Raw genomic sequence first — 15,262 nt, 5'->3', positions numbered from 1 at the left:
TGAGCCCTGCTCGGGTCTCTCACTGCACCTAATGTGCTCTTAGTACTCACGGTACATTGGGGGTCAAAAGTTCTTATGTTGTACTCCGTTGTAGACAGTCACGGCTTCAGATGGAACTCCTCTCCAACACCGGCAACTCCCGTCCTCTGCGTTCGTCCGGTACCTCCGCAGGACGTGATGACGTCACTCAGTCTCGCGAGAGTTCTGTTCTTCTAATCGTAGCTCACTGTTTGCCAAAATAATTAGCCCTCCACGTAAAAACATGTAGCTTAACAGCTCCCAAGTGTTCCTGTGTTGCTCAATGACAGATAATCCACGCCCTACGCGTTTCTCCTTTTGGCTTCGTCAGGGGCTGATCTCACTCTCTGTCCGTGAGTACTAAGAGCACATTAGGTGCAGTGAGAGACCCGAGCAGGGCTCACTTAAACGGGGATTATATCCAGTCTTAGGAGACTGTGGGCACTACAAACAGTGCAGGTGCAGAGTGTGACGTCACTAGAGCCTACGGCTACTTGTACTATGCGTATACAACGCCCCGCACCAGGATAACTACAGAGGTGTATATGGATATCGTTAGAGACTGTCAGAAGACCAGCTGAATATTATTAGCCCTTATGAGTGTGAGATACTCTGAGTTCTCATAAAACGGTTGAGAATTCAAAGTGAGTTTTTTACTTACCGTTATTGTATTATTATTTTTATTAAAACTGTGTTACACTATTTGTATGTTTCTTACCTTCCTTTCTACATGTAACGCTACGTACGAGATAATACTTGGCTGTGAAGTACGTGCTGTTGGACGTTCCAGATTTTCTACACTGTTCCAGATCCCAGAGTGGATACAAGGCTTGAATTAATCTAAACGCTTTGAGTGCATATCGTACCTTTTATGGGTTAAATTGTCAGAACATACTACCCTATGTTTTTCTTTCTTGTCTCCACTTGCGCCTAGGTCAATCTTCTGGAATCTTTTTGTTACCAGCCTGTGGAGCGGTAGACCTATTGGCAGCAGACTGAGTCAGGGAAAGTTATAGCGGAGGGTATAAACCCTAACAATCTATGTGGTAATTATATTATTCCATAATCTCTGTGTGATTGCGCTGGGTGTATTTCTTTTTTATATAATATATATATATCCACCCCCCATCCTTGCGTCAGGCAAAAAGAGGCAGCACTCGCATCCGGAAGATAAAAAATATATAATAAGGCATGTGTAGACAGACAACCGATCCCGACGTTTCGGTTCCGGAACGGAACCTTTCTCAAGGGGGGTGCAACATACAAATGACAGACAGGACATATATATATCAAAAAACATACAGATAATCACCTGTGCATTTTTACCTAATTGTGGTGAGCCCGCGAAAATCAAACTGGTGTGTTTGCGGATCCGCCATCTTGGAGGAGGAACTGTAATGCGCATGTGCATCAAAGTGACGGTCTGTTGGAACCGCCATTTTGAGTGTGGCACATCCATTGCGCATGTGCGGCCCCAATACGTGACGTCAGCATACGTGACGGCACAGGAGTCGTCAGTAAAAGACTTAAACATAACCTCAGTCCAGGGCCAGTATTTGGTAACACTTAGCACATGCGCAGGACAGTTAATCACTCCGTGCTGGCAGCAGGCACCCTGCGAATATGACAGCAATGTAGCACCAATGTAATACAAAAAAGATAAAGGCAATATTAAAGATGCTTGCCTAATCAAATAAGCAGAGATGTTGAAAATACTGTATGTCTATAAGCCTCTATCAATATGCCCACAGTCTATACCCAAATAGAATGCATCTCTGCCATCACAGCATATCTATCAAATACCCACAGAAACTCTAATAACCTACATAGACCGACAAGACTCACCCAACCGAGGAGTATCTTAGTAAAGCCATAATTATAGACATCAGTATCTTACAGATAGTGACGAACACCCATATAGTCTTTTACCTGTGTGACTATATTTAAATAAAAAGTCACATGCATCAAATATGGTAAATAGAGTCTCCCCTATGGATACACATCACAGTCATGTCAATCAACAAACACCAGCAAGAGAACAAAAGGGGGGCAAACCACAAGACATCAGTGTGAGGACAGGGAGTGAGTCCAAGCCATGGGCTGTGATCTATATAAAAGGATAAAGCACAGTGTTGTCAGTTATCAAATAAGTAAGGAAAAAGACAAGATAATTCATGTTATTCATTATTCATATTATAAGAAGCATCCTAGACTAAGGTCCTCATTCAGACCCTTTGGGGTCATGGTGTTCACATTGAATATAAATCTTGCTTCCATCTGTAATAAGATTCTGTTTCCTCCTCTGTTTGGAACATGAGCTTGTGGTATCAGCATACATCGGAAAGTCACCAGAGTGTGCTGTAAGTTCTTAAAATGTCTCGCAACTGGTAGATGTCTCAATTCATCTTGGTCCGTGGTCTGTAACAATGCCTTTCTAATAGACGACCTGTGTAGAGCAATCCGTTCTTTCAGCATCCTGGACGTTTTGCCCACGTAGTATAATCCACATGGGCAGCTGATGATATACACCACATACCTCAATTCGCAATTCAAAAAGTTATTGATTTTGATAGGAATTCCACTATGTGGATGAATGAAGGATTTCCCCAGAAGAAGATACTGGCAATTAATACAGCCCTTGCATTTATGCACCCCATGGTGTTTTGTCAACCAAGTTGTGGGTGGCATATATTTGTCCACAGGGTCCGATGAAGATAATGTGTCTCCCAGACTTGGTCCTCTTTTGTAGCAAAAAAGAGGTGATGTTGTGAAATGTTTCCCAATCCTTTTGTCGTTGGCTAGAATATGCCAGTTCTTTCTGATGCTCTTTTGTATCAATCCCGACAATGTACTGTAAGTGGAGATCAGATTAAATCGATCCATTTCAGATTATTTCATGGACGGCATAAGGAGTTCTTCCCGGGTGGGAATTCTTGCCTTTGCCAGGACCTGTGATATCTCATCTTCCTGGTATCCTCTTTCTCTGAATCGGTCTGCCATCTCTGTCAGTGCAGTGTCCACCTCCAATGGGTTGCTTGTGATGCCTCTTGCTCTCAACATTTGGGAATATGGGAGGCCTTTCTTTAATGTCAATGGATGATGACTCCTGGCGTCCAATAAAGTATTCCTATCTGTTGGTTTGTGAAAAACACGTGTACCAAGTTTACCATTGTTGACAAATACCAGTGTCCAGAAATGTAATTTGTGTGTCATTGTGGCATTCCGTAAACCTAATAGTGGACGGTATCTCATTAATATGGGCCACGAATTCTAATAGATTTTTCTCAGATCCTTCCCAGAGCATGAAAATATCGTCAATATATCTTTTGTAATGTACGATACATCCAGAGTGTGGTGCATCAGTGAGAAGGTGGGTCGTATGCGTCCATGTAGAGATTTGCGTAAGGTGGGGCCATATTGGACCCCATCGCTGCCCCCATTAGTTGAAGGTAATATGACCTCTCAAACTTACATATAGTTACATAGTAGATGAGGTTGAAAAAAGACATAGGTCCATCAAGTTCAACCTATGCTAAATTTCGACAACAGATACTTTATCCTATATCTATACTTACTTATTGATCCAGAGGAAGGCAAACAAAAAAACCCATTAAGGGGAAAAATTAATTCCTTCCTGACTCCAAGAATTGGCAATCGGATTAATCCCTGGATCAACATCCTTCCCATGTATACTTATTTGGTATATCCCTGTATACCTTTCCCATCAAAAAAGATGTCCAACCTTTTTTTGAACAAATCTATTGTATCTGCCACCACAGTCTCCATGGGTAATGAAATTCCACATTTTAACTGCCCTTACTGTAAAGAACCCTTTCCTTTGTTGCTGGTGAAATTTCCTTTCCTCCAACCTTAAGGGATGGCTCCGAGTCCTTTGTACTACCCGTAGGATGAATAGTTCTTTTGAAAGCTCCTTGTATTGTCCCTGAATATATTTGTATATAGTTATCATATCCCCTCTTTGACGCCTCTTTTCTAATGTAAATAAATCTAATTTAGCTAGCCTCTCCTCATAAGTTAGAATGTCCATCCCCTTTATTAATTTGGTGGCTCTTCTCTGCACTCTCTCTAGTTCCATAATGTCTTTTCTTAGGATTGGTGCCCAAAATTGTACTCCATATTCAAGGTGTGGTCTTACTAATGCTTTGTAAAGGCATAATTATATTTACTTCCCTTCCATCCATTGCCCGTTTGATGCAAGATAAGATCTTGTTTGCCTTTGCAGCTAGTGCATGACTGTAGAGGGAGAAAGGGGGTGGCCCGGTATTAAAGGGGTTGCACCTCATTTTGGCCATCCCCTGACCTCACCAGGGAGACAAGGAGTTAACTGGGCTGCGGTCCAGAAATGTGATTTAACCCTTGTTATAGCCTGAAAATGTATATTTCCCTGTCCCCATGCTTTATTGTTGTATCTTGTTATACCAGTGTCTTCATCACCTACATGCTGGGATCCATCCGGGAGGGCAAGGGTTAATAGTTCTTTAGCGATTATAGCCCTTTGTGTAATTTTCCCACCTTTTCAGGCACCATTTTGCAGGGTCCCATAGGCCGCCATTAGAGCTCAATGCATTTCAATGGCGGCTCTTGCTGTTTTGGACCTGTTTCCCGTGAAGACCAGCAGGTGGCGTCCGAGAGGAGGAGCGGCGGTTTCCCATTGTAAGTCAATGGGCCCATTGGCTTCAATGGAGATTCCTCGACGGTGCTTTCCAGGAACAAGTTGGCTGCCGTCCAAACCGCAAAGCGGATACTTTATCTGAAAAAGAGCTTTGATCACTTAGCAGTCAAGTTCAACGTTAAGTGGCGTGGGAATCTACAGTTCTAGGGCACCCAGGAATAAAATTCTTTTTGCCCCTAGTTCCTAGACCTCCCCCCACTCGACCACCACCGGGTCCCCGAATCCTGGACCCCTGAGAAGGGTCGTGCCGAGAGAGCGGGTCGCGCCATAGGTTCAAATGGCGGCGGCAGAAACAGCTCAGGAAATTGACTAAGTGTAAAAAGCTGCAAACCATGAATCCATATCTCTGGTTCCGGAGGGTCCAGAGGGCCAGGGTTTGGGGTACCTGTAGTCACTGCTCCGGCATGGCTGCAGAACCATCCTTGACCCTCTCGGACCAACCCGACGGAGTATGGACCCCCTTGAAGGTTCGGTACTTTTCCCATAGACTCCAATGGCGGCCAATTTCCATTGACCGGCTATGGCGGAGAAACCCCATAGACTTCAACGGCGGCGCTGCCCCATTGAAAGTCTAGGGTGGCAGAATCCCATAGCCGCCAACGGCGGCAGTTTGCCATTGAAAGTCTATGGCAGCGGAGCCCGTTGTTTTCAATGGGGATTTAGTGAAAAAACGTGATTTAATTTACAGCAGAGATTTTTGTATTAAAAACGGAAACGGTTTAAATTGTATTTGTGTAACTCCGGTTCTGAAGGTCGTAGCGGGCTGAAATTTGGACCATATGGTGTCCCAGTTCCGCCATTGAGAACTGGGAAGTTTGGACCCGCTGAACCCAACAGAACCGGACATTCTAATATGTTTGTATTTTACCTGTAATACTGTGTCCCAAGGCAGGGACAGAAACCAGAGGAAATTCCTTTGGACAAAGGGAAGCATATGGCCAGAGAGGCGACCCAATGTCTAGAATTTAAGTGTTGTTTAAAGGATTTTATCACCCCCACTGTTTACCTAAGGGCGGAGACGACTCAAACCAGAGCAGTCTGTGAGTGTCATATTTTACACCTTCAAACAAAGAGTATCCTGCCAGACCTTCCATCTGGTAGACTGTCTGGCATTCCTGATAAACTAAAAAAAGATATACCCTATAACTCAGCGCAAAAAAAATAATATGTAAAGTGTAAATACAATATGTCAATAATAAGCTTATTGCTAAGTGAAAGCTGCCATGGGGTCTCTGCCAAACAAATTCCTCACAAACTCATTACAAACAATTATACAAAAAATGCAATGACCCGGCGCTTCAGGCTACAACAATACCCCAGTCCAATGATTAGTCCATATAGATATGGAAAGTTATTTTCAATATTCCAGCTGATGGAGCGATGGTGATCCAATTGCTGGCTGCTGGTTCCGAACTCCTCCTAGTATGTAATGGACAAAAAGGAAAAGACCATTGCGCAGCCACAAGAATCCATAAATAACTCCACAACAGATTAAAGTAATGAACTTACAGAATTGCTGTGTTATTGTTCCTTTGAGACAATCTGTGCTTTTAACCTCTTCTCTTCCAGATATCACGAATCCCACGTGTTGTACACTGGCGACACACTTTATTCGAGCACGGCTAGTCCCACGAATTCGGGTATACCCGGGTGTATTGAGGTTTGTGACTGTTTTCTGCCCGAGTGCAATGAGGTATTTTCCAGGCAGGGATTGAAGCATTTTATTACCGCTGGCTGCAATACTGCACAGTATATATATATACTGCATTACAATTCATGAATTTATGCCATCTGGTAGACACCCGAAGCATTGCAGCCTATTAAATCCTAATCATTATCATTTAACAGATCAGCCGCCCGTCAACCAGGCATGAACCCAGGCTGGGAAGGCAAACGCAACGGGGCTTGTCAGAGGTGAGGAGCGGCGCATTCCAGGTATCTGCCAGGTACATACTGGGTATTTGCTCGAATAAAGTGTGTCGGTGCAGTATGTCTATCCTCCAGGTTTTCTGTCTGTTCACAGCATTACCACTTGGTCATAGTTCCCATGTGTTCCCAGAAAGGAAATAACATGAAAGATGATGGTGCAGATTGATAAAAATTTATTACAATCAAAATAAAAAACAGCCAAGGGCTTACTCACATAAACCAGGCTGTATAAAAACAGCTGACAACGTGCCGTCCGCAACTTGATACAATCAGGTAGGCAGGCTTCTGGGAGGATGGCGCTATTGTTATTTGCAAACCCTGAAGTGGCGTCTAACTCTCAGTAGTTACTCTGCGAGATTTGCCCCCTCTATTTGCTATAGCTTCCTCTATCTCAGCTTGAGGTGGCCAGCACTGCAGAATGCGCTCTGCTCACCTCTCTGGGTAACTGCCGTCAGCCCGCGCTAAGCCACGTGATGTCACACTCTGGCGTCTCTCCTGATCTTTATGCTCCTGCTTCTGAAGACCGTGTCAGTTCTAGCTCCTCCTTCTCCATACGCGTTTCGTGATGCAATGTGGTCACTTCATCAGTGGATGAGGGGGGAGTTGCTACCTACTGATATATATACCCTGGAAGGTGATGAATACTAATTGCAAATTAATTGATTAAAAGCGAATAAACTGATTAAAATTGCACACATCTACTTACATGATAAGAGCCACTAGGGAATCATCCCCGGGATTAAGTGGCAATGCACCAAGCTCATAGACATAACATTTCTTACCATTCCACATAAAAAATAATAATAATGAAAACAATTATAGCATCATTGATCATTACATACAGCAGTGGGGGGTCACTTCAATCTATCAAAAAGGAGGCCAGATCGAAGTCTATATTTAAACCATGCGGTGACAAGGTTTTGAGGGTATAAATCCAGAAGGTCTCCCTTCTGGATAAATGGGTCAGCCTGTCACCTCCTCTCCAATTGGCCTTTGGGCATTCTATGCCCCTACATGTCAATCCCTCTGGGTTTTGGTTGTGTTTGCTTTTAAAGTGGTTTGACACACTATGAGTTTCCAACCCCCTTTTTATGTTGTACACATGCTCTGCCAGTCTACGTTGGAGGCGTGGGAAGGGGGGGGAGGTGGTGGGAAGGGGAGGTGAAGGGGGGTGGAGGGGAGGTGAAGGGGGGTGGAGGGGAGGTGAAGGGGGGTGGAGGGGAGGTGAAGGGGGGTGGAGGGGAGGTGAAGGTGGAGGTGAAGGGGAGGTGAAGGGGGTGTGGAGGGGAGGTGAAGGTGGAGGTGGAGGTGAAGGGGGGGGTGTAGAGGAGGTGAAGGGGAGGTGAAGGGGGGGGGGGTGGGGAGGTGAAGGGGGGGTGGCGGGGAGGTGAAGGGGTGTGGAGTGGAGGTGAAGGGGGGGGTGGAGTGGAGGTGAAGGGTAGGTGAGGGGGGGTGGAGGGGAGGTGAAGGGGGTGGAGGGGAGGTGAAGGGGGTGGAGGGGAGGTGGAGGGGAGGTGAAGGGGGGGTGGAGGGGAGGTGAAGGGGGGGTGGAGGGGAGGTGAAGGGGGGGTGGCGGGGAGGGCGGGGAGGTGGCAGGGAGGTGAAGGGGGGGTGGCGGGGAGGTGAAGGGGGTGGAGGGGGGGTGGAGGGGAGGTGAAGGGGGGTGGAGGGGAGGTGAAGGGGGGTGGAGGGGAGGTGAAGGGGAGGTGGAGGGGAGGTGAAGGGGGGGTGGAGGGCAGGTGAAGGGGGGTGGAGGGGAGGTGAAGGGGGGTGGAGGGGAGGTGAAGCGGGGTGGAGGGGAGGTGAAGCGGGGTGGAGGGGAGGTGAAGGAGGGTGGAGGGGAGGTGAAGGGGATGTGGAAGGGAGGGGAAGTGGAGTGAGGGGAGGTGAGGGGAGGTGAAGGGGGGTGAGGGGAGGTGAAGGGGGTGAGGGGAGGTGAGGGGTGGGTGAGGGGAGGTGAAGGGGGGTGAGGGGAGGTGAAGGCCGCTCACTCACCCGTCCGGCAGGTCCCACGTGGATCTGAGGCGGGAGGCAGCGTGTTGTGGCCGCTCCCCCGCTGTGTCCCGGGCGCTCGCTCGTTCCGCTTCCCCGCTGACTGTAGCGGTGCCGGGGGGGGGGGGGTATCGGGGAGACACTGACACTGGAGGGGAGGTGAAGGGGGGGGGTGGAGGGGAGGTGAAGGGGGGGGGGGTGGAGGGGAGGTGAAGCGGGGTGGAGGGGAGGTGAAGCGGGGTGGAGGGGAGGTGAAGGAGGGTGGAGGGGAGGTGAAGGGGGGGTGGAGGGGAGGGGAAGTGGAGTGAGGGGAGGTGAGGGGTGGGTGAGGGGAGGTGAAGGGGGGTGAGGGGAGGTGAAGGGGGTGAGGGGAGGTGAGGGGTGGGTGAGGGGAGGTGAAGTGAAGGCCGCTCACTCACCCGTCCGGCAGGTCCCACGTGGATCTGAGGCGGGAGGCAGCGTGTTGTGGCCGCTCCCCCGCTGTGTCCCGGGCGCTCGCTCGTTCCGCTTCCCCGCTGACTGTAGCGGTGCCGGGGGGGGGGGGTATCGGGGAGACACTGACACTGGAGGGGAGGTGAAGGGGGGGGTGGAGGTGAAGGGGAGGTGGAGGGGAGGTGAAGGGGGGGTGGAAGTGAGGGGAGGTGAAGGGGGGTGAGGGGAGGTGAAGGCCGCTCACTCACCCGTCCGGCAGGTCCCACGTGGATCTGAGGCGGGAGGCAGCGTGTTGTGGCCGCTCCCCCGCTGTGTCCCGGGCGCTCGCTCCCCCGCTGACTGTAGCGGCGCCGGGGGGGGGGGGGGGGACTGAAAGCGCGGGAAACAGGGAGGCTTCCGGCCGCCGCCGCGAGTGAGGCCGCCGCCATCTTGGGCACTCGGTGCCGCGAGGCAGGCTGCCTGGCCACTGGCTGTTCCCCCGCCGGGGAGGGGGGTGAGTTGTGAGCGCCGGGGAGGGGGGGGCATGTATATGTGTGGGGGGGGAGAGGTGGGAGATATAGAGGGGGGTCTCGCACGGCCGCTGACACTGGGTGGGGGGGCGCTGAAGGGGTAATAATAGTGTGTGTCCCGCTGACTGTAGCGGCGCCGGGGGGGGGGGGGGGACTGGGGTGAAAGTGCGGGAGACACGGGGAGAGGAGGAGGTGCGCGCGGGTCACGATGTTCAGGGAGGTGTGTGTGTGTGTGTGTGTGTGTGTGTGTGACAGTGTGTGTGTGTGTGTGTGTGTGTGTGTGTGTGTGTGTGTGTGTGTGTGTGTGTGTGTGTGTGTGTGTGTGTGACACTGTGTGTGTGTGTGTGTGTGTCACTGTGTGTGTGTCAGTGTGTGTGTGTGTGTGTGTGTGTGTGTGTGTGTGTGACACTGTGTGTGTGTGGTGACACTGTGTGTGTGTGGTGACACTGTGTGTGTGTGTGTGTGTGTGGGTGTGTTTTTTTTGGCCCGTCACTCCGCCTCAGGCCAATGAGAGGTGTGCGGGGGCGGGCGGCCCAAGGGACCAATGAGATTTCCCCTAGGGACACCGGACATCCAGGCAGGCAAACATACAGTGCTTTCACTAATATAGTATAAGATATAAGCATTGGGGGATCCTTCTTAGAGACCCAATATTGAATACATTCCTGCTAGAACACCCACAAATTGTTTATAAACGTGCTGACAACTTGAAAAGTAAACTATCACCTAGTTGTCCCCTCAGTGGGCCTAAAATAAGTAGCACCATGTGGTTATCTAACCTGAAAGGTTTCTTTACATGCAACAAATGCATAGGTTGTTCTTTCAGTGTTAAAGGCAGTAAATTTCAATCAAATGTAACAGGTAAAAGTTATGATGTAAACACTTTTATAAACTGTAAGAGTATGTACTGCGTATACTTATTAGAGTGCCCATGCGGGTTGCAGTACGTGGGGAGAACAGGGAGGAAACTCCAACTTAGACTGGCAGAGCATGTATACAACATAAAAAGGGGGTTGGAAACTCATACAGTAGTGTGTCAAACCACTTTAAAAGCAAACACAACCAAAACCCAGAGGGATTGACATGTAGGGGCATAGAATGCCCAAAGGCCAATTGGAGAGGAGGTGACAGGCTGACCCATTTATCCAGAAGGGAGACCTCTGGATTTATACCCTCAAAACCATGGTTTAATATAGACTTCGATCTGGCCTCCTTTTTGATAGATTGAAGTGACCCCCCACTGCTGTATGTAATGATCAATCATGCAATAATTGTTTTCATTATTATTTTTTATGTGGAATGGTAAGAATGTTATGTCTATGAGCTTGGTGCATTGCCACTTAATCCTAGGAATGATTCCCTAGTGGCTCTTATCATGTAAGTAGATGTGTGCAATTTTAATCAGTTTATTCGCTTTTAATCAATTAATTTGCAATTAATTTGCAATTAGTATTCATCACCTTGCAGGGTATATATATCAGTAGGTAGCACTCCCCCCTCATCCACTGATGAAGTGACCACATTGCGTCACGAAACGCGTATGGAGAGGGAGGAGCTAGAACTGACACGGTCTTCAGAAGCAGGAGCATAGAGATCAGGAGAGACGCCAGAGTGTGACATCACGAGGCTTAGCGCGGGCTGACGGCAGTTACCCAGAGAGGTGAGCAGAGCACATTCTGCAGTGCTGGCCACCTCAAGCTGAGATAGAGGAAGCTATAGCAAATAGAGGGGGCGAATCTCGCAGAGTAACTACTGAGAGTTAGACGCCACTTCAGGGTTTGCAAACAACAATAGCGCCATCCTCCCAGAAGCCTGCCTACCTGATTGTATCAAGTTGCGGACGGCACGTTGTCAGCTGTTTTTATACAGCCTGGTTTATGTGAGTAAGCCCTTGGCTGTTTTTTATTTTGATTGTAATAAATTTTTATCAATCTGCACCATCATCTTTCATGTTATTTCCTTTCTGGGAACACATGGAACTATGACCAAGTGGTAATGCTGTGAACAGACAGAAAACCTGGAGGATAGACATACAACACGTGGGATTCGTGATATCTGGAAGAGAAGAGGTTAGAAGCACAGATTGTCTCAAAGGAACAATAACACAGCAATTCTGTAAGTTCATTACTTTAATCTGTTGTGGAGTTATTTATGGATTCTTGTGGCTGCGCATGGTCTTTTCCTTTTTGTCCATTACATACTAGGAGGAGTTCGGAACCAGCAGCCAGCAATTGGATCACCATCGCTCCATCAGCTGGAATATTGAAAAGAACTTTCCATATCTATATGGACTAATCATTGGACTGGGGTATTGTTGTAGCCTGAAGTGCCGGGTCATTGCATTTTTTGTATAATGGCTGGCATTCCTGTTGTAAATGTGGGGCTACAGAAATGAGACCCCAGGGTACTAGTGCGCATGAGCCAACTAGCTGGGGGGCATGGATTAAAATGTGTTCCCACATTAAAGATTGGCTACAGGTAATTGCTATCCAATCACCTGTACTTAATGTTAAGGATAGGGTTACAAAAGATATATAAACTGTGGTAACCCCTATGCCCATTGTCTTCTAATACCATCTTGATTGTACCTGATTGCTGGAGAATTGCTATTCGATATACTTCTCATTCCCCATCCCCAAGTAAGTGTTACCTCTTGTCTGTTACTGTACTATATTGCTGTGTTCACCTAAGGAATAAATCTACTTTATTATATCTAAGCCTCGTTCAGTTCAACCCAGTTATTTGCTGTATTATTAATAGCCTGCCTCAAAGCTACCGTTACAATGACATTGGGCACTATTGCTAAGCCTGCTGTCTACAAGCACTCCTAAATCCTTCTCCATCAAGGATTCCCCCAATATATCTCCATTTAATTTGTAAGTCGCCTTTTTATTCTTGCATCCCAAATGCATAACTTACATTTATCTGTATTAACCTCATCTGCCATTTACCTGCCCACGTTTCCAGCTCTCTCCAAGTCCTTCTAAAGAGAAATTACATCTGCTCTGATTCTATTACCTTACACAATTAGTATCATCAGCAAAGATGGAGACTTTGCTCTCGATCCCAACCTCAAGGTCATTAATAAACAAGTTAAAAAGCAGGGGTCCCAGTACCGATCCCTGAGGTACTCCACTCACGACTTTAGCCCAACCTGAAAAAGTTCCATTTATGACAACCCTCTGTTGTCTGTCCTTAACCAGTTTTCAATCCAGGTGCATATATTATTACTGAGTCCAACTTTCTTTTATTTTGTACCCAACCTCTTGTGTGAAACCGTATCAAAAGCCTTTGCAAATCTAAGTAGACCACATGAACTGCATTACCCTGGTCTAAATTCCTACTTACCTTCTCAAAGAAACAAATAAGGTTAGTTTGGCAAGATCTATCCTTCATAAATCCATGCTGACTATTACTAATGATTTTGTTTTCCATTAGGTATTCCTGAATATTATCCCGTATTAAACCTTCAAGTAGTTTCCCTACTATTGAAGTCAGGCTTACAGGTCTGTAATTTCCCGGTTGTGATCCAGCTCCCTTTTTAAATATAGGCACCACATCTGCTTTACGCCAATCTTGTGGTACTGAGCCTGTGGAAATTGAGTCCTTGAATATTAATATAATGGTTTTGCTATTACTGAGCTTAACTCCTGAGAACTCTTGGATGTATGCCATCGGCCAGGTGCCTTATTTACTTTAATTTTTCAAGTCGCTTATGAACTTCTTCCTCAGTTAACCAATTGTTTATTAATATGGAGGTTGTGGCTTCCTCCTGCGGCACTACTATTGAACTTGATTCTTCCCTGGTAATTACAGAGGCAAAGAATTTGTTTAATACCTCATCTTTTTCCTTATCTCCAATAATCTGCCTGCCCATCTCACACTGAAAGGGTCCTATATTTTCTTTTCTCATTTTTTTGTTATTAAGGTACTTAAAGAACTTTTTAGGGTTGACCTTATTTTCTATTGCAATCCTTTTTTCATTATCCATTTTTGCTAATTTGATTGCCCTTGTGCAATTTTTGTTACATTCCTTATAATTCTGATACGATGTCTCTGTCCCTTCTGACTTAATGAATCTAAACGCCTTCCTCTTCTTGTCCATTTCCTCCCCTACCTGTTTATTTAGCCACATTGGTTTTGACATTTCTTTTATACTTATTACCCAAGGGTATACACTGATAAGTGTGCTTTTCTAACAATGTTTTAAAGACTGCCCATTTATCTTCTACATTTTTCCCTGCAAAAACATCATCCCATTGTATTACTACTAGATTAGACCTCAGTTTATTAAAATCTGCCTTTCTAAAGTTTAATGTCTTTGTTGAACCCAAGTAATCTGTTTTTTGATCATTTATTTGAAATGAGACTATGTTATGATCACTGTTACCCAAATGTTCCAGAACTTGAATATTTGTTATTACTTCTACATTCTTTGATATGACCAAATCCAGAACTGCCCCTCTCCTGGTTGGTTCCTCAATAATTTGGGTCATATAATTGTCTTTAAGCACCCCCAAAAACCTGTTCCCTTTTGTTGTAACGCTAATCTCATTGCCCCAGTCTATGTCAGGATAATTAAAAAAAACCATTATGCAAACATGACCCAGTTTTGATGCCTTCTCCATTTGCAAAAGTATTTTAGCTTCCTCAGTCTCACAGATATTTGGTGGTTTATAGCATATTCCCACAAACATTTTCTTTATACTTTTACCTCCACTGCTAATTTCTATCCACAAAGTCTCTACATTTTCATCATTCCCTTCATAGACATCATCCCTTATAATAGGTTTTCGATCCGATTTAACATATAAACATACTCCACCTCCCTTTCTATTTGTTCGATCCTTCCGAAAAAGAGGAAAAACCCTCTAAATTAACTGTCCAGTCATGAGTTTCATCCCACCATGTTTCAGTAATGCCGATGATATCATACTGCTCCCTTGCAGCTATTAATTCAAGCTCCCCCATTTTATCTGTCAGGCTTCTTGCATTAGCAAGCATGCATTTCAGTTTTTTTTCAGCCTGTACTATTATCTTATCTGCTCCTTCCTTTCTGCTCCCACTTGGTTTAGTCTTTTGAAGTTTTCTAGTATTATCTGTATTTACTATGGATGTCTCACTGCTTGTCAAACTTGCACTTGCCCCCATTCTACCTCCACACCACCTTGAATCCTCATCTATTCCATTTAGTTCATTATCTGTTTCATTCCCCTCCCCCCTCCATCCTAGTTTAAAATCTCCTCCAACCATTTTAGCATTCTCCCCCCTAGCACAGAAGATCCCTCTTCATTGAGGTGCAATCGGTCCCTAGAATATAGATGGCACCTCTCAGAAAAGGAGTCCCAGTGCTCTAAAAACCCAAACCCCTCCTTCCTGCACCACTTTCTTAGCCATGCATTAACCTTTCTGATCTCTGACTGTCTCCCTGCGGTAGCGCATGGCACTGGTAGTATTTCAGAAAATACTACCTTGGAGGTCCTTGCCTTAAGCTTTTGGCCTAGATCCCTGTAATCATTTTTTAGGACCCTCCATCTTTCTCTAACTTTGTCATTGGTGCCAACGTGTACCAAGACCGCCGGGTCAATCCCAGCCCCCCCCCCCCCAACAATCTGTCTACCCGATCTGCAATGTGCCGAACCCGAGCACCCGGGAGACAGCAAACTGTTCGGTTCATGCGGTCCTGGCA

General features: G+C 46.4%; 1 long non-coding RNA gene across 1 annotated transcript; it reads right to left on the bottom strand.

Moving 5' to 3' along the window:
- Positions 1 to 1,182: 1,182 nt before the first annotated feature.
- Positions 1,183 to 6,186, bottom strand: LOC142465559 (uncharacterized). The gene is made up of 2 exons (XR_012787920.1): positions 6,027 to 6,186; positions 1,183 to 4,789 (listed from the first exon to the last, which is right to left on the bottom strand). It is a non-coding gene; the product is annotated as an uncharacterized LOC142465559 (long non-coding RNA).
- Between the last annotated feature and the right edge of the window lie 9,076 nt (positions 6,187 to 15,262).

Source organism: Ascaphus truei, chromosome 14 (assembly GCF_040206685.1).
Source record: "Ascaphus truei isolate aAscTru1 chromosome 14, aAscTru1.hap1, whole genome shotgun sequence".
Classification (NCBI taxonomy): Eukaryota; Metazoa; Chordata; class Amphibia; order Anura; family Ascaphidae; genus Ascaphus; species Ascaphus truei.
This window is presented reverse-complemented; position numbering and strand designations above follow the sequence as displayed.